The sequence below is a fragment of the Hippichthys cyanospilos genome, chromosome 18 (genome assembly GCF_059441005.1).
Source record: "Hippichthys cyanospilos isolate Australia breed blue-spotted pipefish chromosome 18, RoL_Hcya_1.0, whole genome shotgun sequence".
In the NCBI taxonomy this organism is placed as follows: domain Eukaryota; kingdom Metazoa; phylum Chordata; class Actinopteri; order Syngnathiformes; family Syngnathidae; genus Hippichthys; species Hippichthys cyanospilos.
Genome location: NC_142386.1, coordinates 11458566 through 11484873, shown reverse-complemented (window position 1 = coordinate 11484873; position 26308 = coordinate 11458566). Strand labels below are relative to the sequence as shown.

General features: G+C 37.6%; 1 protein-coding gene across 1 annotated transcript in view; it reads left to right on the top strand.

The window, feature by feature from the left end:
- Positions 1-11265, top strand: part of gfra3 (GDNF family receptor alpha 3) — a 56913-nt gene extending 45648 nt beyond the window's left edge. Inside the window, exon 9 of the transcript XR_015868528.1 lies at positions 11120-11265. The gene's annotated coding sequence lies outside the window, so the exon portion shown is untranslated. The remainder of the gene's footprint in view (positions 1-11119) is intronic.
- The last annotated feature ends 15043 nt before the right edge of the window (positions 11266-26308 follow it).

The window sequence follows — 26308 nt, the reverse complement described above, 5'->3', positions numbered from 1 at the left end:
TGGGAGCTAGAACAAAGAAAGTGCAGGGGGAATCAGCAGGAACAGGATGTCAGAGACATAAAGAAAGAACCTCAAAAAGAACATTATAAATGACTTTCCTTTAACTAAATGTATACATGTGAAAAAAACACTCCTCCCGCTTAAACATATAATAGAATTGTGGTGTGTGTACATTTTTTGTATATTAAGAACGTTTTCTCACACTTTCTTCTCAATAATAGACCAAGATAAATGATTATAACTTTTTTTTCACAAAACATTACCTGTACATTACCTTGGACAGGGTTAGTATTAATAAATAATGGAAAAATGTAGTTTCATACGTGTACACACCCTTTTAGTTGATACCTTAATTTATTGACATGGTTTATACTTCTTGTGTGTGTATTAAGTTCTTGCAATCCAAAGATTAAAAATATTCCAAGGTTTATACAACCCTATTCAATTCAAGGTTTTTGTGACAAAAATAGACAAAGATAATTTTTTTCACAAATCATGTGACACTACCTGCACATCTAACACCCACTGGTGTCAAACGCAAGGCCCTGGGGCCAGATCTGGCCCACCATATCATTTTATGTCCCGCGAAATGCTATTTATGTTTTCAATTTCTGACTAAAATATAAAAGTTTGCAAGTTGTCTTCAACTTTAAAATCTCTTTTGGAAGCAACAAGCTGTTTTTGTTATCTCACTTTTAAATAGTTTTTTACTGGCCTCTGATTTCAAGTCTAAAATCATACTGTACTATCTTTTGTTGATGCTCACCCCCCCTTTCCTTAATCTTAGTTTTTTAAAATTGAATTGATTTTTTTTTTTTGTTTCAATTTGTATTGTGTTCATTTGTTCAATAAATGTAATTAAATACTTAAAATTTCTCTTCACAATCACAAGGAAAGAGAATAGCCTTCGAGCACCCACCCACTCACCGCGTCAAATTTAAACAAGATTATTATCTATAAAAAATGTGTAACATGTCCTTTTAACAACGACGAAAGCAAAACACAATATACATCATACTTATACTCCGTACTTTTTTTTAGAGCGTTTATTCAGGTTACAGGTTAGTCTAAAAAGAAAAAAACAAAAACAAATGCAGAGCAACTAAGACTTTTTCGCTCACGAGGGACAGCAAAAGCTCACACGTGTTTGCACCTCAATCCGTCACGCAAGTTGCTGACCCCCTATTTTATTCTATTCACCAAAGCATTGAACATTACAAGACATAACAAAAAAACAACAACCGCAGATAGGCAGACGTCGCTGATCTAATCCAACAGCTGGGGGAAAGTTCCAGCTCACGCTTTTCTGCGTCAACAGCTCTATCTAAGGAATGAGGTGAAATGGACAAGGACTGCATGATGGATTGCAATACATGCTAATCTAGACAGAAAATAAACAAATAATGCTAACAACTTAGTGTATGATTTCTTTCACAACACAAGGCTTTTCCCCTTCTGAGAAGGACCGCATTAGTTTAAGTGTTCTCATTCACAACAAATACATTTCAGTGATTCTAGTAGGATTTCTCAGAGGTTTCTTTTTGCTCTCTACTTAGCAGGAGCCTCAAGGTATTGTGATGACTGACGGACAAATAATAGCACTTCACAACAGGCCCATGGGAGGAAAAATCAAACAAAAAACAATTCATCCTGACTACTTGATCAATAAGGGCATCTCTGTCTTTGAGCCATGCCTTTCTCCTTTCATTTTACTACTGGCGTATGCCATTCAACTATGGGTACAAAATTGCAATTTGCATGAACTGAGGCACATAATTGAGTGTTTTCAAAAGTGTCGGCACGTTTTAGCCGAGAAATTATCTTTGCCTCTTACAAATCCCACCTGTGTTTTTTCTTGTTGGAGTCCCTGCGCTCTGCAGCTAACGAGTAGCTCTTGCAGAAACTTCCCAGGTGTCATGTTCCAGAAAGCAAGGTGTAAGTAGTCAAATGAATGATGCCTGGCTCTCATTTAGCTGCCTTACACACACACGCACACACACACACACACACACACGCTGTCATGCAACACCGAGGACTCGACTTGAACATTTTTAACAGTGTTTACCATATACCAGAAATGTCGTCTCCCGTTTTTGAGAAAAGACAGCTAACACGTGTTTGCAATTTCTTTTGTTCAAATATTGAACCATCCGTTGTTTTGCTGAGAGTTCTCTTTTTTTTTTTAATTTGAAATTTATTCTGTGTCTCTGATTACTTGTGTTTCTTTAGTATATCATAAACCCCCCATTCTCCTCCTGTGTTTTAATTTCCTCCTTTTATATGCACCAGCTTTGAGTTTATTCATGGCTTTGATATTAGTGACAGAAAACTGCAAATGAACACAACTCCAAAGCCAAGTGCAGCAGGTTCCGATTAAAAACGTTGGTCAATACATGACTTGTCTTTGATCAAAAGGTACTTCAGCATGGACTTTATGACCTTCACTTGCGCAGTCTAATGAAATCCAGCACATGGATTGTGTATGTCTGCCTTATAAAAGACAACAAAGCTCCGTTTTGTTTTTCTAATAATTTTGGGAAGGCTTGAGAGGGTCAAACTCAAGGCCCACCTCGCTAGCACAGCAATAATACATGCATTGTTGACCATGTGAGTCAAATAGGCATCTATTTGATCTAATTACATTCTGGAGGTGTACTTTCATTTCTCCTGAATTACTTTGGAAAATACTCCCAAGGGTAATTACTTTACAGTACTGCAAATGTAAGCAAAGTTAGTCATCATTTGTCCATCAAGGCTTCCTCATGACTCATTATTTGTGTAATTTGCTGCGTCAGAGATGTTTAAACCCACTGAGTGCTTGCTTCCTTCAGAGAATAAAAGGTCTCACTCCTGTACACATGAAATGACTTAAGGAAACAAAAATGCATATTATAAAAATGATTGTGGTCTTCTTTCTACCATGAAAATAAAATGATACATGTAAACTTTAGTTTATTGGGGGGAGGGCTAAGATCTCCCTTTAAAATACTACTTTCTTGCAAAAAAATGTCTGATTTGTGACTTGATGAATCATTTGTTATTAAGTCAAATATTCAAATAATTTCTCTCCATCATTCATCTTGATATGTCACCTGTTATGGATTGGATTTGAAATGCCTGACTTCATTTGTATACCCCTCGAATGTTTAATCAAGGAATTAACATATATATGTGTGTGTGTATATATATATATATATATACATATATATATATATATATATATATATATATATATATATATATATATATATATATATATATATATATATACTATATATATATATATATATATATATATATATATATACTATATATATACTTACATACTATATATATATACTTACATATATATATATATATATATATATATATATATATATATATATATATATATATATATATATATATATATATATATATATATATATATATATATATATTTTTTTTTTTTTTTTTTTCATTTTATTTAATTTTTTTTTTAACAGAGTTTTGACGTGATGGCGATAAAAATGGAGTTGAGAGGAAGAGTAAAGTTAGCTGCTAGCAAACGCAGTTGCGGAGGCCGACTTCAAAATAAAAGCTTCCAAAAACCATTGCATTGTCATCTATGTAATTTATGGAGTTTTTATAATAATAATAATAATAATAATAATAATAATAATAATAATAATAATAATAATAATGGTACATTTATCATTTGTCTTTCGCAGCATACTAGTGGTGTGTGACACGATGTTGTCTTCCTTGGCAATGCACATTCTGCGTAGTTAAATGGAAGCTGAAAGGAAGAGGTTTTATTTATTTTTTATTCAATCAATTTTTGGGACATTTTATGTTGATTTTGAATTGTAATAAATGAGAATCGTGATCATTTTGTGTCAATTTTTTGGGCACACTATCAAATTTGAGGATTCACATAGTAATGTCTATTTTGAATGGAAAAAAAATAAAAGTCCACCATCGGTTGTGGTTCACTGATAGCTTGAGTATTTTCCACCTTCAAAAAATCTATATTCAGTAAACATGGGCTACTGGATCATATATTTACTGTGCTCTATTTGAACTCAATATATTAATATTCAATATTTGAATGAATTTGAGTGAACGCTCAAACATATTGAGGACCATTTTTGAATAACTGAATGCAACACGCAGACGTGGTCTATATTTTTTCCTCGTTCATCCTTTCAAATGTGCTCTTTTCATCTCTGCTTTCATTATGCGCATGCAACTCCCACACTTTAGTGACTATAGACACATGCTTCACTTTGAATAAAGCCTCCAAGGCCTCAACGGTACAGACATTTATGACAGTTTTATAATTTCAAAGTCATCAATCTTGGCCGCGAAGAGGGTTTGGTTTTGGAGCTGATGAGTGCAGTTTAATATTATTTGTTGTTTGGCACTGACAAATTGTTACTTGCGTGGCATTGTCTTCAAGCTATAAAAGGAGACGAAAGGAAGCAAACCCAAGTTTGTCTTGGTTGACAGGCGGGACACAAAATGCTTTAATTCTACATGATTGTTATTGCTCCGCTCAAATCAACTGCCGGGCTTATTTTTTGAGTTGACAAATGGTTAATTTTGATGTGACGAATAAAAAAGGTTAAAAAAAAAAGGTAATTGTTGCTGAAGTCCGTACGACACAACGCTGACGTTTCCGTGCTTTCACTGTTCAAATGTCAGTGAGCTTCTCTTCCACCTGTCTGACATTTCTCTGTCCTCCTGCAGCCTCCCTTAATTGTCACAATGAATAACATTACTGATAATGCCGAAAGTCGCCGCTTCCTATTTGCTCCAATTGGACTCGTCTTGCAAAGCTGTCATAAAAGGTCTGGCAGACTGCATCTGACAAAATGGCAATTTGCACAATTTCCCCCATACGGACACTAGCAGCCCCCACTGCAGCAATTGTGCATATAAACAATGCCCTGCAGTGCTACCTAGGCACCGCTCACACAAGGAGTGATGTTGTATTGAAGGAGCGTGCACGACGCCTGCCAGGCTGAATTACACTGCTGCCAGCGTCTGCACATTTGGTAAAATGCAGATTTTCTTTTGGGGACGCAGATTTATGTGAACATTTGTGCCCATCTCACCGTGAAAGTATTATATGATAATGCCATAAATTGGACAGTTTGACAATAGTACATTTATAAGCTGAAGGCAATCTGATTTTATTGACCATATAGGCAGGAGCTGCAATGACATGGGTCATTGAGCAAGTGGTGGTGTAGATTTTCACTGACAACAAAGTCGGCTCTTTTTGATTAGAAATTTTGAATTTCTTCTTTGAAAAAATGGATAAAGTGGCTTTCGGCTTTGCTATTTGGTACGGACGGCAAAAGATAGTAAGTGATGATGTCCCACACTTTAATTTAAAGAGCCTTTCCAAGAAGGGATTTATAACCCATAAAACATGATGTGGCTGACAACAAATTCTGGCCTTCGCTTTGGGTGAAGCTCTGCACCTTTCACTTCAGTTAGATTGCACCTCGACAATCATTGACTATGTGTAATATAGGGCTGTCATAAATGAAATTTTCTAAAATCGATTTGACTATTCCATTGAATAATCAAGAGACACCCTCCCACCTTCCCATTTTTTGGTTTTTAGTTGACTACCCGACTTGGTCGAGTTTTTACCCCAGCCCTAATATTATGTATATAATATATTTGGTAAATATTTAAAATCAGATTGTACTTGACCTCAGGGGCTCCACCATATTCAAAAGGACCATTTCTAAGTGTTGTTGTTCTGTCTTACAGGCAGGCAAGAGTTCTAAAGAAGAGAGTGGCCTAAATTGGGTACAATAGCATCACCTTAATCTCCTTCTAAAGCTTCAGCAAAAAGCCAACTCTGTTTACACACAGTAAAAATGGCAGCGCGTAAATATATTGTATGAGCCCAACTGTCAAACTTTGAACTTTTCAATTATTTTGGAATAAGTTTATTTCCCTCGACGACACGAAGCCCTTGCGGAGATCGTGCAGTGAAGAAATCCAATCAGCTAAAAACACCCAAGCTATTTATTTTTGCTTAAACTGTTAAACACATTGTACTGAAGTTACACTTCACAACCCAGAAAACATGCCAGGTTATCAAAAGTATTGACAAAAAAAGCTGCTTACGTTTTTGCCTAATTGTTTGGAAAACTCCATCAGCTTTTATCACTCAATGCCATGTTATGATACCGCATCTGTCCTTATATTGTGTACAAGCCGACTACACTGGAGTTTGCCCTCCAGTTGCGACGCTCATTACGAGAGGCAGATGTCCATCCACAGAGGAGCGGCATATTGACCTAACTGAATTTGATTAAAGTGCTTCCTGGATGAAGTGTTTGTTAGCCCAAACAAGACCTTAACTATTTACTGTACATTAAATCGCCTAGGTAAAATTACATTTGGTGCCGTAATGACATGAATGTTCATTAGTAGAGCCCCAACCCGTCAACAAAAGTGAAAACATTTATAGAGTGCTGCATTTGTGTTTGCCATCTGTCGGTAAGCAGATTGCTTTCTGGTTCATGCAGGAGTGATGCAAATAATAAAAATAGTACACCTTTATGCAGCGTATCTCTTTTGTAAACAAGAGACAGGACAAGCTCTTAATGAGAGGTACAATGTAATAAGGAAGGAGACAGTTCAAATACAAGCTGATAGCTGCTTCTGTTAAGTGTCTACCTCGTTTTCCTCAGGCAATGTCATATAAAACACACATGAACACGCAGTTATCTGCCTCATGCGAGTGCCCCTCCCCTCAACAGACCGCTTATCCTGTCTCACGTCAAACTGATAAAACTAAATCACACAGAGAACCAAGGTCCCCTTTTTTTTAATCCTAGCGAAAAGTTAATGTTGAATTTTATCTGTTTGTTATGTATGATGCTGAAACCTTTGAAATTCCTGATGCCAGCCATCATTCCCTCTCACCAACACACAGAAAAGACACGCATGCAAGTCAAAGCAAAGCAAGGACATCAGTGGAGAAGATGAGTCAAAGAAGAAAAAGATGAAATACGTCAGAATTCCCTTTGACCCTGTCAAACATACGTTACATTTATAACTACAACTACTATGGACAAAAGTCTTGAGTGATCTACTCAACTATTCATTTCAGGTTTACTTCAGTCTAAGTGTCACAAATATTGACGTATGGTCTGTATACCACATACAAAGTCTTATCTATTGCTATTCTCCAAATTATTTTTACACTAGTAAAAGGGAACTAAAAATAGGAGTATCAGATTTCCAGATTAATTGAGATTGATTAATTACAGTCATAGTTAAAAAGATTATTATTATTAAATTGTCTAACTCTGCTTTCTGTATGCTGATTAGATTCATTTCTATGCATCTGTCTTATTGTGCTTGATTTGTAAAGCGTTGGAAAACAAAGATCAATCCCACCTTGAGGTGTACATTGATTGGCTGTCATTGTTTTTGGCGCAACGTGATAGGCTCCTGTTGAGAAGTTCAGAAGCAAAAGGAAGATGTGAAAATAGACGAGCATGTGAGATTTGTCCGTCTGATGAATAGTAAATTTAAGTAAAAAAAGCTCCAATTTTAGCCTGCTGCATAATGCCACAGCTAACAATAGCAACAATGTTGTTATCAACAATGCTGTTAATTCCTAATTTTTTGGCAACTGACAAAAGAAAATAGTCCTATTCCCCTCGATAGTCAAATTTCAAAAACAACAGAAGGGAATGAGTTACAACTTTTTTGGATTGTTGTATTGATCTGCCACAATAACACAATGTATCCAAATAATTAAAAAAACAACTTTTCTCACAAATTCTGGGTTAGATTGAAACAAGATTATTTAGCTCAATTAATCACAGACATTACGGTAATTAATCTCTCAATATTTTTAATCTCATGACAGCACTAAAAAGTTCAAATGAAACAAATGCAACGCCCCTGCAGAGTGATAAAAGCCTAAATACATCCTTACTTAATATGAATTCATATTTTTCTATGAGTCCCACATCAGTACTGACGTTATTTCACAGTAATCCTTTAAATTCATGCTTCCTTTGATGTTGACAAGGCCTACAATACCTTTTTTGTAGGCTTCATTTGTTGCTATAAACAAAACACTGGAGTGCAATGGCCAGAAATGTGTTTGTTTTTATTTTGTCTATATTCTATTGCACCTGTCCTCATTTAGATCTCCAGTGAGCTGAAGCCGCTCCCAGCTGACTCTTGAGTAAGGGGAGGGGTATTTCCTGGACTGGTTGCCAGCCAATCACAGGTTTTGTCTGTCCGCAGACCGTTTTCCCAGATGGACTCTGGTTTGTCCAGGCACACTTTGGCAAAGATCACAGGTGCCAATAGTGTTGGCCACGACTGTATGAGCCGAATATGAATGAGGTTTTGGGTTTTATTGCGACTGGAAAACACCCGTTTAATTCAGTGTGAAAAAAACCCCACAAAGCTGCATTTAAATGTGCCCATCAAAATGTCTTGTCATCTGCTCAGCTATTGTTTCAGCATCAATGTGCAGACAAAATGGCTGCACGAAAAGAGGACGGATAGAAAGCGCGAGGAAGGCGACCAAGGAAGTGATGATGAAGTGTTTGATGTATGTCTTGAGAACAAGCTTGGCCTTAATGATAAAACACAGGCAATGAATAAGTTTGGCAGTGGACATAGCGCGCCTGTCAGCGTGTAAGCATAAAACTGTGATGGGTGAGAGCGTTGCACTGTTAAACCTTCACGCACCACGATGAACAGCTCCGAAGACACAGATGAGGGTTGGGAACATAAAACATACTTGTAATTAAAGGTGCTCTCAGTGATTGTTTTTATGTCAAAGTCAGCAACTATCTGATCACGGTCCGCTAGCTTTTCCTTCACAGGTGTTTCCCAGTAAACTGAAAGCAAAATGGATTGGCCTGAGATCAATTTTCACCATTTCCTTTTTGTGGCTTCCCATCAGAAACGGTCATCCACAAATGTGAGTTGGCACGTGGAGCTTCAGTGAGAACTTTTCCTGACTTAGTCCACCTGTTGACACGATCACTATCCCGTTTACCATTAAAAACATGTGGAAAGGCAACATAACAGCACACTATTGTAATATAAGATTCACAATCAATACTGTATTTATCCAGTAGAATGTGAACAAAATAACTGGATTACAAAATGTATTAATGTGTGCAGCCAAGCCAGAGATGCATGCTGTGACCTTAGGAACGACAGCATTGATAGTTTGACTTGTTAAGGAAACTAGCCAACTAGTTCAAATGACATCAGTCAGCACTACTGGGTCTGAGGGCCCTGGGCAGATTAAATTGACATGGCAACTCAAAGAGGCTGAAATCTGATTAGATGAAAAAGTACAATAACAATTTAACATTTGAAATGTACAGTATATAGAAGATTATGCCCGTTGTTGTCTAAATGGAAGCTGCGTTAATGATAGTATGCTAATAAATCCATCCATCAATGTTTTATAGCAACTTATCCTTACTAGAGTAAAAGGCTTGCTGGTGCCTATCCCAGCTGGCTTTGGACAGTAGGCGTGGGACATCCTCAACTGGTTCCCAGCCAATTGCAGGCTAATGCTAATTGCGATTGCTAATCATTCAGCATAGGTAAATTCTGTTGACGTGCAATAATCCATATGAGTAGAAGACAATAAACAATGAGTATTTATATTATATATATATATATATATATATATATATATATATTTTATATATATATATTTTCCTTTTTTTTTAGGTATGTACGGTATGTGTGTGTGGTGGGGTATTTTAGTAAATTACTATGAATCATTAAAAAAAAAGAATAAATATTTTGCAGGATGCGTGGAGAGTGTTTATTACTCAATCATTCAACGTGATGATTGATTTTAAAAGACTTAATAGTGACAGTCCAAACATTAATCCAAGTTAATGGAATCAAAGTTTAAATTTTGTTTGTAGATGCACTTTAGTACTTCTCATAGTTTTGTAAAGCAGAAAAGTAAGACTGAACTAGAGTAACCGCAAAACAATAACTCATTTGATCAAAAATACATAGATTGGATATTTGAACAACATCACTCTTTGAAGATAGGTTAAAAATGTAAAAACTGATGTTGAACATTCTGAGCTCGACTGCTTTCCAACCAAAATGAATTGGCAAAATTACATGAAAGCTTTTATTGCTAACAAGGAAAGTTTTTTTTAGGAACGACTATTTTCGCTCCTTTAACACACACAAACAACACAGGATCTAATTGCCTGTCTTAATGGATGAGATGGAAATAGCATATGTGGTTCCATTATGAATTATTTTTATCCAGCTGCTCTTCATAGAAAAAGAATAGAAGGCACACTTTGGGGGCTTGCATGTATTCTCATGCCTGTCAAGCACATGGCAGCTGAGCTGAGCTGAGCTCGTTCCATGGATGAGCTTTTTTATAATCCACCTTGAGTTTTAAGGTGCCTCTATTTGCACATTAGTATTTCACACTGCACGCACACACACACACACTTCCCTTGAGTCACATTAGTTTGCTGCAGACCCCTTGTCATCATCTCTGGGAGGCCGACCTTTAGCCTGGCCTTAACTTCACCTTTGTAAAAGACTTTATACCCAAGGGTTTACTGATTTACGTTATGGGGACTTGCTTGCTGGCCCCGAAAGGGAACGTGAGGTCCTGCATGTTGATTTACTGCACGTCGCCACGACATGAATTATAAACGCACGTAAATGTTACAATGTTACACAACGCCATAAACGTCGGTCAGGGTGCTAAAACGATGATGTCACCACACGCTTTTATTCCTGCCGGATCGACGCGACGGTCGTTTGTTACACTCTCACCTAGAAAAGCCAACGGTCACGCACACGCAACTTCCTCACAAGCGTATTCTGGCTTTTTTTTTTTCCTTTCCAGGGTTCATCCGGGGCCAAGCGCGGACTGATTTTGTCCCTTTGATTCCAACAGCGAGAGTGTCTAAATGTTTGAGAGTAAACAGTCCTAGCAGGATGTGCTTTACACAAAGCTGTCCTCTCCATTGAAAGACGCACAATGGAAGAGGCGCTTTTTGAGACTTTTGCTTCGCGGCGAAATTATTCCACTTAATGGATTCATCTCTGCTCCCTTCTGCCGCCACAGATAGGATGGAGAGTACACTGCCAAATCTGCAGGAATGTGGAGAAATACGGCGGGATGAAGCCGAGCAAGAATGGGAGGGAGAGGAAGGAGAAGTGCAGATGGGATATCTCAAAGGTTAAGATGCAGCCATGGGCTTTAAAGCTATAAACCCTCCTTTCTTTAAAAGATCACTTTTTTTCCCTTCATCTTCTTACAGTCCTCTTTTTCCATCCCTCCCCGAATACAAACACTTACATAAATGCGCAAACACTGCACCTCTCACAAAGTGGATTCTCTCTCACACTAGTACACAGCAGCGTATGTGCATTCAGCTTGGTGACATAGTGACAACAATGTGGGCAGATCTATTTTAAAAGCGAAAAAAAAAATCTTGGGAACTGCCCATGAACCGCAGCCTGTCAGCTCACAATAAAAACCATGATGTTGCCAACAATGTAACGCATGTAACCTAACAGGTTGACTCCAGCCAAGTCATTTTGTACACCAACTAGCCATAGCATTTGGTCTGTATTGGGCAAAGTTAATGAATAGGCTAATTTTTCATCACTTCTTCATATGAGCAATAACTCACCAGGCAAAAGTATGTGCTCCTAATACATTTACAAAATATAAAATATATCCTGTTCAAGACTGTTAAATTTGAACAACAAATCAATTTTAAATTCAAAAACCCATTTTGTGCACCCCCCCAAAAAAAAATCACTCACTCAAAATATTATTGAGGTACTCACTGTCTTGCATGTCAATCCAAATATGCAGACAAGTATTAGGCTCACAGACCTAGTATAGAGCAGTACAAGCCCCCCACTTGCTGATAAAACTCTAATACCAAGTTCCCTCGCTACATGGCGGTCCGATGAGTGTGCCTTTGCTCTACTTGCGGATTTTCATTCATGACCAATGCAATTTTCTATTATAGGTTCTATTATAGCAGGTCCACCTCTATTTTTTCCGGCTATATTTCCTCTCTCTAAGTCAGACCAGACCAAAAAAGATAGAGATTTGTTTTTAATTCATTCATTCATTAAATAATTGTACAAAAAAAAAACCTAAAAAAAAACCCCAACAAAAAAAGAATAAAATTCTATCTCTACTTTGCAGATTTCTATTACTATGGGTATTCTACGGAACTTAACCCATACAATAAATGAGGGAACATTAAAAAACTTTAGATATGATTTTTCAATCTGTGTATTAATGACATAAAAGCTGGTGTGCGTTCTGAAAAAGATGATTGCTATGTTATGTGTGTGCCTCTGCTTTGGCCATTCTCACTCCTAATATGCCCAAAGTTCTCAATGATTAAAGCAACAACACTTGTTTACAGAAGTTGGGTTGTGCTATGTTGATTAATCATTGTAAAGACCTCATGTTGGGTTTTGGGCTTGTGCTGTTGTCACAAGATGACATTCTGGAGCTGATGTCCATTGAAGCACAAAGCTAATATTGCTAACGCTGATTAGCGTGCGTTCTACTCATTTGTGGTACTGAGCTGTATCAGCATCCAATAATTTTAGCTCACGAATGGCGCTCTGTGCTTGGCTGCTGGAAAAGTAGATCCTCGGGCAATAAAGCTCATCAAGTAGTTTGACACTCTACTCAAGAACAGCCTGAAAAACAAATAGTGTCATACTGAAAATATTACTTTGGGTCATACAAAGACATCACATTGATGCTGAATAAACAGGTATAAAAAAGTAATGCATGCTTGTGTAATATTGTATTTCTGCTACACACTATAGCTTCTACTGCAAAAAGCATTTCTGGTATATATTCTAAAACATCAGTGGGACAAGTAACAAAAATCATTTGGCATCCAGATATTAATGACATTTTGCAGGGAGTGAAAATCCCTTGGCGCCGGGATGGAGTGAAGAGCTGTGAGGAGTGTGGCTGGGTGATAGGACAGCAAGCAGAAAAGGAAGAATAAATAGCCGGGATATCTTGCGTGCATGAAACCAAACAGGCAATGGATCTAGACAGTGAGGCAGGTGGGTGAGCGCAGATAGAGGGGAGTCGGAGCCCAGTATACAGATTAAGAGTAGTGTTAATGCTGACCCGTAATCTCTGCCTCTGTAATTGAGGTCGTCTGTCGGGGGAGGCAGCAGGAGTTTGGACCGTCTCTTCTTTGCTGAGCTCCGAGAATGAGCAAACACACACTCGAGAATGCTGCGCTTTTGGACCTCATAGTGTGGTGTTCCCGGACGAGAAGAGACCAGACATGACTCACTGATGAGGACCTCAGCAAATACACGGCTGAGTCGCGTCTTATGAGATACAAATGTGCTACCATGAAGCCTTCCCAGAACATCGGGTGGTGAACTCATTTTTTGCGGACTCAATCTACTCATTTAAAAGTACTTGTCAAATAAAAAATGGAAAAGTCTTGGAAATTTATCATCCTAGAGAAGAGCATCAATGGGGTGGTACACTTACTCAACCATTTTCAGCAATAAAAAATATTATTTAGTCTGTAATTAATTTGATTACCAAATGATTTTCTATTTACAATCAGTCCCTTCAAAAACATATTTCGCCACTTGTTGGTGACTGAAAAGGACACCAAATGTGCACATGAATCAGAGAACGACTTGCTGACATGAGCAAACCCAAAAAAACAAATGATCCATGAGCATTACCTGAGCCAGTGCTTGATTTTGCCTGCGTCCGCATAATTTTTGACAGGGGGTGGGCGTGTACTTTCCCCTCGGACGCATTTTTTTTTCTAATCAAAATTAATTATCATCCATCCACTCTTTTATTTAACTTATTCAACACTAAAGCAGCCACGCAGCATGAAACTCCCTTAGTCTTTCTCCTAGTGAGACTCATAGCCAACAATGAGGCACTCTAAAGCTCAAAGCCCTGGTTCGCATGCTAGATGTCAATTTAAATCCTCCCCACAGGTTTTCAAGCTACATTAATATTTCTACATGCCATACAAGTGAAGAACAACATAATCACAGAATTACAAAACAAATTAAAATAATGTAATCACTCTAACTCGATTCAAATCACTCAGACTTTACAAAATGCCCGGCGATATATTACATGCAGCGCAATATTATCATGAGTGGTTTATAGGTATCACTGGAATACACAAGCTGTATTTACATTAGCATCCAATGGCTGGAATTCATTAGTGTAATGCAGTTCCTCTTTCATCGATTGAATTACTGGTAATGTTTTTACTGCCCTATGTTCTATTATCATGCCTATCCGGCCACAAAAAATTAGGAACCTGTTATCATACAATAAGAAAAAAGATCTTGAAAAAAAAAGAAATACAAGTAATGGGGACATCCATTTAAATGTGAATAAAGTAACCTCCTAGAACAATCCGTGCCAGAGCTCCCAAAGCCCACTTTACAAGATAATAAATAATGTAGCGGCTGACTGTACATTTATTGTTGTGTGACGGTGGAATTTCAAGACAGAAAATGATTGAAAGAGAGAATATTCAATGCAGCTCATGCTTTAAATTTCATTCACAGCGTTGTGGATAAAATGACTACAATTCCTTGGCGTAACCTCAGCATGCGCTTTTGAAAAAGAATGTTTAGTGACAAGACTCTAGTGGAAAAGGAAAGCACATTCCCTCCCGTGCGGAGACAAGAATCTCCACAAGAATGAAGCCATCAATTGATGAAACATCAGTCCAAAGGCGGCCCGGCATTCACCTACTGTGCTCTTTTGTTTACCTGCATCCAAAATTCATTCAGCCCCTCCATATACTCTCAACTCTTCTGTATCACACCGAAATCAATATTGCAATAACTGGAGAGGAGAAAGCCTCATCATAATCAATACGAGCAATGTATGGCACTCTGCAGAGGTAGACAGAGAGAAATCATTGTGCCCAAAAGCCGAGCTGAATGTTTCTGGCACCTCATTCATTACACTATTGAATAATCCATCTGTCACAGCCACACAGGAGCAGAGGGACACAGTAAGCTGTGATGCAAATAACGTGTGCAGGCGGCTGCGCGCTGGAGGAAGACCCACACAGGGCTTTATACATTTGCTTGCCGTAAACAAAACACACAAAGACTATAGTGACGGATCTGCAGGGAGGCTTGAAAGCAAACACAGTCACAGCGGTCTCGCGCTCGCCTCTCACATCACACCTTTTCATTTAGGAGGTCAATTCATAGGCAGAGTTATGTTTACCTTTGCCCAGGACCAGGTTTTCATCACTTTGTGTTTGTTTGCTCGCCAACAGAAAAAAAAAAAGAAAAAGGACGACTGACTTTGAGTGAGACGGCAGAGTAGGGTTTTGTTTTTTAAACATTTTGACATTTCCATATACAGTTTTACCTCCTTTATTTATACATTCCCCAAAATAACCGGAGTAACCAAAATCCACAAAATAGAGACCGACCTTATTGTAATTTTTGTTGTTGTTGTTGCTTGTTTTTTGTTTTTTTAAATCATTGAATCCCAATTTTACCTTTGCGTTTTTGCAATTCCAGTCCTTTCTTCTTTTTTTTTAAGCGTTTTTTCCAAGAATTTGACGACAGCAGTGGTTCTCAAAGTGGTGTCTGTGGACCCATGGGGGTCTGTGAGATAATTTGTGTTATTAATTAAAAAAAAAAAAATATATATATATATATATATATATATATATATATATATATATATATATATATATATATATATATATATATATATATATATATATATATATATATATATATATATATATATATATATATATATATATATACGTGTGTGTGGGAGTGTCAATTTTATTTTGTATTAAATTGCAAAAAAAGGAATAAATTCGACCAGTTTCATGTTTTTTTAAAATGTAATCAATTTTAAATTTGTCAAAATGCATTTTGTGTCTGCAATTGTTTTCTAATAAGCCAATGAAGCCAGCAGAGCTAAAGCAGGATTTTATATTATTTTATATTTTATAATGCTGTTCCTGAGTAAATAATTGGCAGCAACAAGGAGGCGGGCAGTTAACAATTTTTATTTTCTAAACTTCAGTATAGCTGAAAAGTCCTTTGGTCCAAAAAAAAGTAATCCATTACTCTAGATATTATTGTTGTTTTTAAAAACTTAACATAAATCACCGGTTAAAAGGAAATATTGGAAATGGATTCTGGATTCTTCATATTTCTGACATGTTTGAGTGATGAAAAATAATATGCCCCAGGGAGATTATTGTTTTTCCTTGCAAACAAACATAACAGAAGGGTAAAACAAAAAATAAGTGGAATTGGCTTGTGAAAACTACGTTAAAAAAAAGCTAAATTTAATTTAACAAATGCCTCAAACGTATGTTACGTTAACCATGTTACATTTTCATGTCCATTTATTTGTAATTAATATTACACACACACAAAAAAAATACATTTTGTTTGGAGGTCAGAAAAGCCAATAAGAGGGTCTTGTACTCTATGTACAAAACATTATTGGTGGCTGCTTCTCATATTTAATGTAATGTAATACAGTAAAGCACCAAAGTTGGTTTTCCTTCTGGCGCTTTAAGTTTTAAATTAAATATTCAGGGTTTGAGCATGATTTCAGTCACCTGCCTTCGCTCGCGGCAGTTCCATCGTGCAGAAAAGTTTAAAGTCTTTTGCATTGAAGAAAGCATGTTCATTTTTGGTGCTTATCTTGTGACAGCAACATCAGTTCGCTGAAGCCCAGGGTGAGGAAAAAAAATCTATAAACATTTAGTGGAGGTAAAAACACTCCAATGTGCTATGAGATTCCAGGGGACAAGTGGGGCATTTACTGACGACGTGATATTAATGTGGCTCTAGGATCTTCTCATTTCTGCACAACAACAATCAATATGTTGCTAAAATTACAAATGCTGAAAATTACAAATCAAACAATGCATTATTTCAGGCACATAACTCGATAATGGCTGTACTTGTTTGATGATATTCTCTAACACAGTGACCAAATGTTTAAGTTTAACTAAACGGTATTTACGGGTTGACAACAAAAGCACATTATTATTTAAAAAAAAAAAAAAAAAAAATCTGCTGTCATATACCCACACACACGTGCGCATATAATAAATCACCAACCTGTGAGGGACATCACACCAAATACTATATTGATCCTAAAAGGACAGTTATCAAAACGTTGGGGAAATCACCAGAAAGTGATCCATCCATTCATCAAGTTTGTACTAGCTATGCGATCCTGGGTCACTGAGTGAGAACTGAACCCATGTTGCCTATACAGAAAAAAGATAAGCAGGACACCATAAGGGGTAAAATCTGAGATTTTAGACAAAATATCTATGTTGCAGTGATGCCTCAATACAAGGCCATGTGCAAGCGCATGAATGCAAAGAGAAAGCAAAGCCCAATCCAAATCCTGGCCGGAGCCCACGCAACTTCATGATCCCCGGCTGTGCTTCTCTAATGCCCGGGTAAACCCAAAACGACCCCTACTGAGATCTTCTACAGAGACTCCAACTTTTTCTTAAACCCCCCAAAGACTATCAACACTTCCCTAGTTTAGCAACCTGAGCTTCTGGGATACATCCGCCCTCTGTCACAATAGATTTGATTGCAATTGCGCAAAACTTTACTTTTAGAACAGCGTACTGCACATGTGCAGTTGCCATATTGCTTTTGGATAAACTCTCGAGCGGTACAGTGTATGTATGGGCTAAAAGTTGTAAACCCTCTCTTTTTTTAGGGGGGGGGGGGGGTCATTGTGGAGGATGTGCGTTGAGCACACAGGCAGCTGAGGGATCGTGAAAAATGAAAGACAGCTTTGGAATCCTCTTGTCTTTTGTTTATTAATTGGAATTTAAAGAGTAATCTCTGCTTTTTAATCGTGTTTGGTCAGCTCCTTGTTACTTGCTCTTAGTTGGGCATCCGGGGAACTGCTCACTGTGATCCCGACATGTATGTACAGCCAAGACATGGAAAGAGAAGGGATACCAGTACATTTACTGTATAATGTTTAATAATTTAAGTTTCAAGTAAATATGTGTCCGGCAGTAGTAGTTTGACTTCCAAGGAGTGCCAGTGGCAAATGTATTTATAGATAAATGGCCTATTTGGCATGCAGGAAACCTTCACAAGATGTCTCTCCCAGGAATAATAGTACTCCCATTTGAAAACAACTGTACTCCAACATTGATTATCCAAATATACATTTTTGACACTTGGCAGTAAAACTTTGGAACTTAATACATGAAATGTTGCTGTAAACTTGGCCGACCGAGCAAAATCTCTGCTCTCCAAACGCGGAAAGAAACCAAATGTAATAATCGTTAACATCTCCTCAGAGAAAATGGGCGTGTATTTACTCTTGCACAGGCGCTAACTGACTTACAAAGTCAATGCGCCCCTTATTATCTGCTTGGGCGGGGCCGGTTCTGAGAGTGCTGAATAAGCAAAGAATTCTTTGAAATGTGTCAATGAAAAAAAAGGGTTAGGATGAGAAATTAACTTTGTAACATTGTTAAACGCTCCAAAAAGTTGAATTTCCATTTTCATCACCCAAGACCGAACCTAATCCAGATTCGACACCAATTCCAGCTCATCCAACACCTCCTGATAAACTCCTTTAGATCCACCATGGATAGCGGACCTACTGCTGTATGAGCAGCTGTACTGCAGCAGGTGTGAAAGCAGGAGCAGAGTGGGTGATTGGACCATCATTACGCCCACTCAGAGACACTGCGCAAACCCGGCAGGATTATTAAACACCCCAGAAACTCACTTTTCTGGCCGCCCTTACATCTAGAACATGCTACAAGGACGTTAAAATGTAAAACCACAAGGCTTGCCCTCATATTTTTCATGTTTATATATCTTCTTCCAAAATTAGAGCCAAAAAGACAACTACAAAGGAATGGTAATTCCAAGGTCCAAGGTGTAGTATTTGTAAGTGCAACAAGGAGCAAGTGAGGATATTTGCGGGAAATGCTGAGATCCTTTAGCAAGTTCACATCACTATCTTGGTCTTTTCACATTGCTATCAATTAATCTCACTGAGGAGAGGGTAATTTCCTTCCAACTTCATCTCTATACAAGATCAAATAGGGCCTCAGGAGATGGTAGTTACTCCTGCCGCTAAGTGTGCCTCCAGTGTGATCATTACACCTCAAGTGAAGTGAGGCTGATGTGGGAGGGGCTGAGTCTTCAGATGTTCACAAGAGCAGACAGAAGCAAACACGTTTAAGAATAGTTCTTGGCTGGAAGTCCCGTCAGTCGACTTGAAACTGGAGGCTAATAAGGATGCGCTGTTGGGAATTTGTGTGCATGAGTGCTAAGCCGAAAGGCACGCTTTGATTAGCTGCTGGGTCCACAAAGTGAAAATCATAGCGCAGAGACCAGACACAAACCTGAACCCGAGTGGATTAAAAATACTTAAGCCTACATGTGCCGTCCTCTCTGACTAGACTCGGTGCATTTTAAGGTCAAAGCGATCTCCAAAGTAAAACATGTCTCAACACCAACAGAAACAACAGACATGTTTTGCTTCACTTTGAGTTATTCTGACATCGTCAGTATTATCTCTGTGTGCCTTGACAAAGGGAAACACTCAATGGCTTGGCTGAATATGTGCTGTTAATCGGACTGGGATGATTATGTTGGCAAGTGTGCCAATAGTGCCGCAGCACAGACTGGCCACCTGTCAGGCTTCATCACCTGCAGGGAAGGAAAAGGAAACGCAGCAAATAAGCACCTGCAAATTATTGCCTGGACTCGGTAAAGCCGAATAAATGCGTCATTATGACGTCTGTATGAGTTAGCTTTGTGTCAACATGTTTTGAGTTAGTGTATAACGAAGCGGGAGTCAATCCATCGTGGTCATAATATATAAAAAATTTGCGCTAAATTCTAATTTGTGTCATGGCGCAAATTATATTGTTGATTACCATTTTGATTAGGTTTTGTTTTGTGTCATGACTTCCTTGTTTCCTTATTTTCATGTCTTGTATTGCTAGTTAGGTATTCCTTTCCACATGTCTTAGTCAGCCTTCTCCCGTATGTCAAGTAAATCAGCTCACTTCATCCATTCGTGTCTTGTCCAGGAGTACCTCCTTGTCTTGTCAGTTTGTTTGTATGGATACGATTCACGACATCACGGAACCGAGCCATCAACCCGGTGACCATGTTCTGGGTATAACCAACATTTGTGGGCCACCACCTGTGGCTTTATGTTGTCTAAAATCTAGTCTACTTTTGGGAACCACATTAGCAGTTCAATATCTGGGACACCCTGTGGGTTGTAGCCGGGCTACTAAATTAACAAACGCACTGAACTAGACGTGCAATGGCACAATATTTAAGATGCGCCTGTTTTTTTATCAGATCCTCATGGCGATCGTATGTGCGCCTGTAGACCCAAACTGGTGCAACTGGCGCCCCAAACGCAGTAGACTAGGATGCTTTGGCACCAAATTGAGGTTGCGTAACATTTTCACAGCAAGTACACAGATGCCAGAGACAATTAGGAAAGGCAGACGGAAATGCTAGAAGGCTTGGCATTGGGAGCAAGATGATCTGGCAGGGACTGGCAAGAAGAGGGAGATTTATATACTGGTTTGTTAATTAGTTGCACCTGGTGGTGATGGGCTGATTGCCTGGGATATACTGTAGTCAGACAGGTTGGTGAGAGAGAGAGTGAGTTGGCTGGAGAGCCAGGGTGTAGCATGCAATGAAATACAAATGAAAAAGGTAAAGTATTACAATTATTCCTGGACTACTGAAGATGCAAATTTATCTTCTCAAGCTTACTGAGTTTACGACCACAAACTAGCATGACAAATCCGGAGTAACGGTAGAACAAAAGGTTTGAAGTATTAAAACAGTCCTAATTTACCGAATGTTCAGACTACAATGCTTACTCTAGAATACATACATCCTGTTGCTGTACTGGTTTATTTCCCTTAATGTGCAATAATATGCCTTGCGTATATAAAATTTCATCAACAGGCCAATTCAGTGAAACTGCGCTATATAATTTGGGACAACTTATATTTTAAAAGATCATATAAGTATCCTGTCTAAAGGCATGACAGCATGATAATGATAATGGAGTTTGCTGTGAAGGTGTACTCTATAGGTCAAGTTAGAGACTGGAATTAAGTTAGCCTCATAAATTTGTATTTATGCTTTGAATAACATAAGAAGACCCCACTGAAAATAATGACTGCACTGTAAAACTGCTTTTTATTCTATAATATTCATTCAATTTATTGTCCATATGTATTAAATTTGCACCAATTGGAGCAGCACTCACAATTTTATTGTATAGCAACAAAAGTATCCTATTCTATTCTGTTTCATACACATATTAAATATTTTGAACATGACTATGTGTATCGGGCACAAATGTCTTTTTCCCGTCTTAAGTCTGGGGATGTAGAATGTTTTTACTTTGTACATGTAAACATTTATTTCTCTTTTTTCATCTTATGAAATGTTATTATAGCACCAGCCTTTGACACAGACTTCACAAAGTATTCAACACTCGACAAAAAAACACATCCATTCATTGCACTGTTTTTTTTAGTCATTTTCCTCCACCTCAAAAAGTCATTAAGATGCTGAAAACGGTTTGATTGAAGGTTGCAAAATGACGCTCTCAGGGAAATAAAATAACAATCTGTTAAAACAACAAAGCTTATTCATTGGTGTCATGTTTGCAATCTAGTGTGTGTTTAACATCCTTAGCAAGAGACGCCTGCCTTGCACGTTATCTATCCAAACAACAACCTCTGTATGTTGCCATTTTATATCATTGGTTGTCATCTTTGCAGTCATGTAAACACAATTACTCATCTGTTTATTATTGCTGCGAACACCACATATATTCAGTTAAACTATTTTGCGCCAGTCATCTATTTTTGGTTGCAGCCTGACATTTTTTTTTTGTAGATTTTCAAACATAGGATTCACCATTTTCCCCAATGTAACGCACCACACACCTCGTTGACTTTCATACGCTTCACCTTTTAACTTTGTGACTTTAAGACTGTTGGAGAATTATTTATGAAGGGCAGAGTCTGAGGAGAGATGAAACACTGCAGATTTGCGGTACATGTCACTACTGTATAAGTAGGCATAGAAAAAGCTCAAAGGTTTTTTGCAATTTGTAAGAAGTACTGTATATTGTTACAATAAAAACATCATCAATTTACCATTATGCATGAACTGCAATGTAAAACTCAAGAAATATTGCATCAGAAAGAATACTGCATCTTGCCTTCTTTGTTGTCCAGCTGAACTGTGTCTTGCTTTGCTCTCAGTGGGCCAGTCTCAGGATTTGTTGACACATCCAATGTAGCTGTTTTTGGAGTCCACTTTTACACTTCAGGAGACACAACTGACCAAACAAATGTTCCCCCCCCCAAAAAAAATGTTGCCAGAATAAGATTCTGATAGAAGCAATACACTTGTTGGGTTGACTGTAATATGAAACAAATACAACACAAATAGAAGAAGAAAGAACCATATTTTGGGGGTTATAAGGCACAGTCTCAATAAACCATTCTAATTTATCAAAATTTCCATATATAGAGCATTTTGGATTATACTGCACACTGGGTTTACTGCACTTTAAACCATTACATCTGTATCTATATCTATATCTATATCTATATCTATATCTATATCTATATCTATATCTATACCTATATCTATATCTATATCTATATCTATATCTATATCTATATCTATATCTATATATGTGTGTGTGTGTGTGTGTGTTTGTGTGTACAGGGTATTTGAAAATGTATGATCTTGTTTTTTTTGTTTTTTTTTCCCAGACTATTTTGTTTGAAATTATTTTGCCTACAAAAGTGACTGGACATCTGATCAAAGGCTTTCAAAAATAAATAAATAAATAAAAAATAAAACAAGAATATGGATTAAATTCCCATACACATACATCAAGGAATGTACATAAAGTTGAAAAAATAATTTAAAAAATTAACAAGGTAAGCGTCTGTAGAAAATGGATGGGTATTATTTTAAATTGTATAGTATTTTAAAATATGGAGTTATTTTTCAATTACTGTGTATAAAAGACATTAACTGTATTGTAAAGAAAAGATCAGGCAAAAATCAAGAAACTTTGTCTCAAATGTAGGTTATTTTATAGCCTCTGGGCTCTGACCCCTTTATTTTAAGGCCAGACTCGGAAACAAACAAACTCACTACAAATGTTGATACAAGACTATTACTTGGCTATACAGGACACATTAAAAATAGTTTCCATTAATCTTCGATGTATTAGTAAATGTTTTTGGTTTAGTTCTTGAAAACCTGCTGTCATAAAATGAGCAGGAAGTGTTATCAAACAGGACATCATTAGCAGACATCATTACAGACATAATGGTTGTACATGTTGATAAGACTTGATGAAGAAGGATTATGTTTTCAAAGCTTTGAGGACACAAAAGGAACAGTAATACTACCGTATACATGTACACAGAACACAAGAATAATAAAATGACAAGGGGGTAAAGGTGGAGATTTACAAAGATAACATCAGAATATTATGGAAATAAATTCAAAATTGTCTAAAACCAACCGTTTCTGTGTGTATTTCTCTGAACTTTTACAACCATTACATTTGAACTTTTGTTTAGGAATGAAAATGAAGACTTTATTCTCAAAGTTATATATTTATAGATGATCTTATCTTATTCTCAGACTATATTTTTCAGAAGAAGAATGAAGAAGCCTTTTTGAAAATTTCCATATGGTGCACAGGGTTATAAGGTGCATCACTGCAAATCAAGGCAAACACACTCATACAGAAAAAGGTTCATTTTTATTCAATTTCAATTCAAGATTTAGCCCTATTTGGCTTCTACAGTATTGTGCTAATATGTAATAATTTGTAGACATTGTAAATACCCGTATTTTTTGGGTTGACAAGGTTAAATTAAATAGAAAGATGTTTAAATGAAAGCTGACAGAATAAGAAGTTTAGATTCATACACTTGGATAAACGTGATTACAAGATGCATTTTCAACATTTGAGAGAATGAAAGGATCTTGTAGTCCAAAAACACAGCAATTAAAAAAGAAAATATTCTCACCTCGTAATTCTATGAGTATTATGTTTACTTTTGATAATATTCAATACTCAAATAGATGTATTGAAACAAAAAAAAACATTTAGAAAATTATTGCTAAATTCAAAAAGATGAAGTACAGTAAAGTCTTTATAATGACAAGAAAGGGTCCTAAAGCGCTTGAGCACATCATCACATTTATTATATGTAATACTTGTGCAAAATTTTGATCATGTTTGGATCATTTTCTTGCACAATATTCTCTGAGTATTTTATTCAATTTATGGCACACTCCTGGTAGTGTGATAACGAAGTGGTTGTGCCATGTAAAACTTTGACACGTTGTCACCATCTGGGTGAAATTTCAGGTCCCTAGTGCCTTCTTTGAATGCTGTATCTTTAAAGTAAGTTGTTATTTAAGTAAAGATTAAAGAGTTGGACAAAATACCGCACAAAGCTTGTGGACAGATCCATAGGAGGGGACCATATGGCGAAAATGCAAATGTTATAGGGGAGGGAAAAATGATGACCAAGACGCAATGTCGAAGACAGTAAAGCAGCATTGGTTCATTTTTCATGCTATTATCTACAAAATTCATTGTTTTAAAGCATAAAATACAGAATAAAACAGAATATTATGCTGCAAGGGCAGCACAGTGGTAGAGTGGTTTGTATGCCTACCTCACAATACGGAGGTCGCGGGTTTGATTCTGATTCCGAGCTTCCTAGGTGGGGTTTGCATATTCTCCCCGTGCCTGTGTGGGTTTTACTTACGATCCTTAGTTGCCCTCAGGTGTGTTTGTGAGTGTGTATTGTTGTTCATCTATGTATGACCCGTGATTGGCTGGCAACCAGCCAATTCAGCATGTACCCCGCCTACTCCCCGAATATAGCTGGGATAGGCTCCGGCATGCCTGTGACACTAGTGAGGATAAACAGGTAAGAAAATGGATGAAAGGCTGGATGGATTATGCTGTGAAACTTTGTTTTGCGTTTTTGTTAAAAATGGTGGTTCCCAAAGCTTTGGGGTTCAAAAATTCATAGAAAAAAAAAAAAGTTTGGTCTTGAGTGCATTGGCGTTTTTGGCACAAAACAAAAAGCCAAAATTTTAAATTTCACCATATGGACCCACTCCATTGGCCTGTACGCATTTATGAATCCAACTCGCTAAGACTTTGTGCATACACAGATTTTTTAAGTAACAAAAACAAGCAAAAGTTAAAAGCAAAAAGGGCGACATTAATTCCAAGGTTATGAAGTGCGTTTACGCTGCGTTGGCGTATATTGTGATGAGCAAGTGAGAAGGATAATAAAGGTCACTTGTTCACTTCACTTGCACTTGCTTTGTTTGGTCACCTTTCTTCCTTTTCCCATCAGCGTCAATTAATCTTGGTGAAGAAAAGGTAATTTGTTTTTTTTTTTTTAATTTTATTTCATGCACCCTTGCATGCGTGATTTAAGGGTTCCTGACAGAGCGAGTGACAAGATGACAGTGCGGGCAAAGGAGCGCGGAGACAGTGGGAGATTAATCTCGACAGCTCCGCTTCGTATTGCTTGCAAGTCCTCTAATGCATAATGATTGTGGGGCTGTTTACTCCTTGAACTTTAATTGCCAAAGCTGGTGTAGATGTGCGGTGATTTACAATGGGATCAAGACATAACAATGCCGAATGACTACTTGGAGTGACGCGCAAGATAATCCCTGGGCAGTGGTCCATCATAAAATGAGGAAATCCCCCTTCTGGACTGGAAGGGGGGGGGGGGGGGGGGGGTGTTATCTAAGATGCAAATCTACAAAAACCTGAACGTGCCACACAAGTGAAGAAAACAGAATTTTTCAACACACAACAGAAGGGGACGCCATGATTTGTGATGTTAAAATAAAGCAAGAAGAGCAGCGCCGGCGCCACGGCAGACAGATGGCAAACATCTCAAGGCAGCCCAAAATGAGAAGAAGAAATATGAGCGGCAGTATAGCAAAGAAAGATGATGCAATAAAGCACTGACACAACAGAAAAAGGATGGAACTGGAAGGAAGTGATGGATGGAGAGAGGAGGGCCAAATAAGCTAGAAGTCGGTGGGAATGTTTTGGAGCGAGAGAGAGAGAAGGGGGAAAAAAAAAACGCTTGACGGCACGCTTGGCAAGCATGCATTGACGGAAGATAGA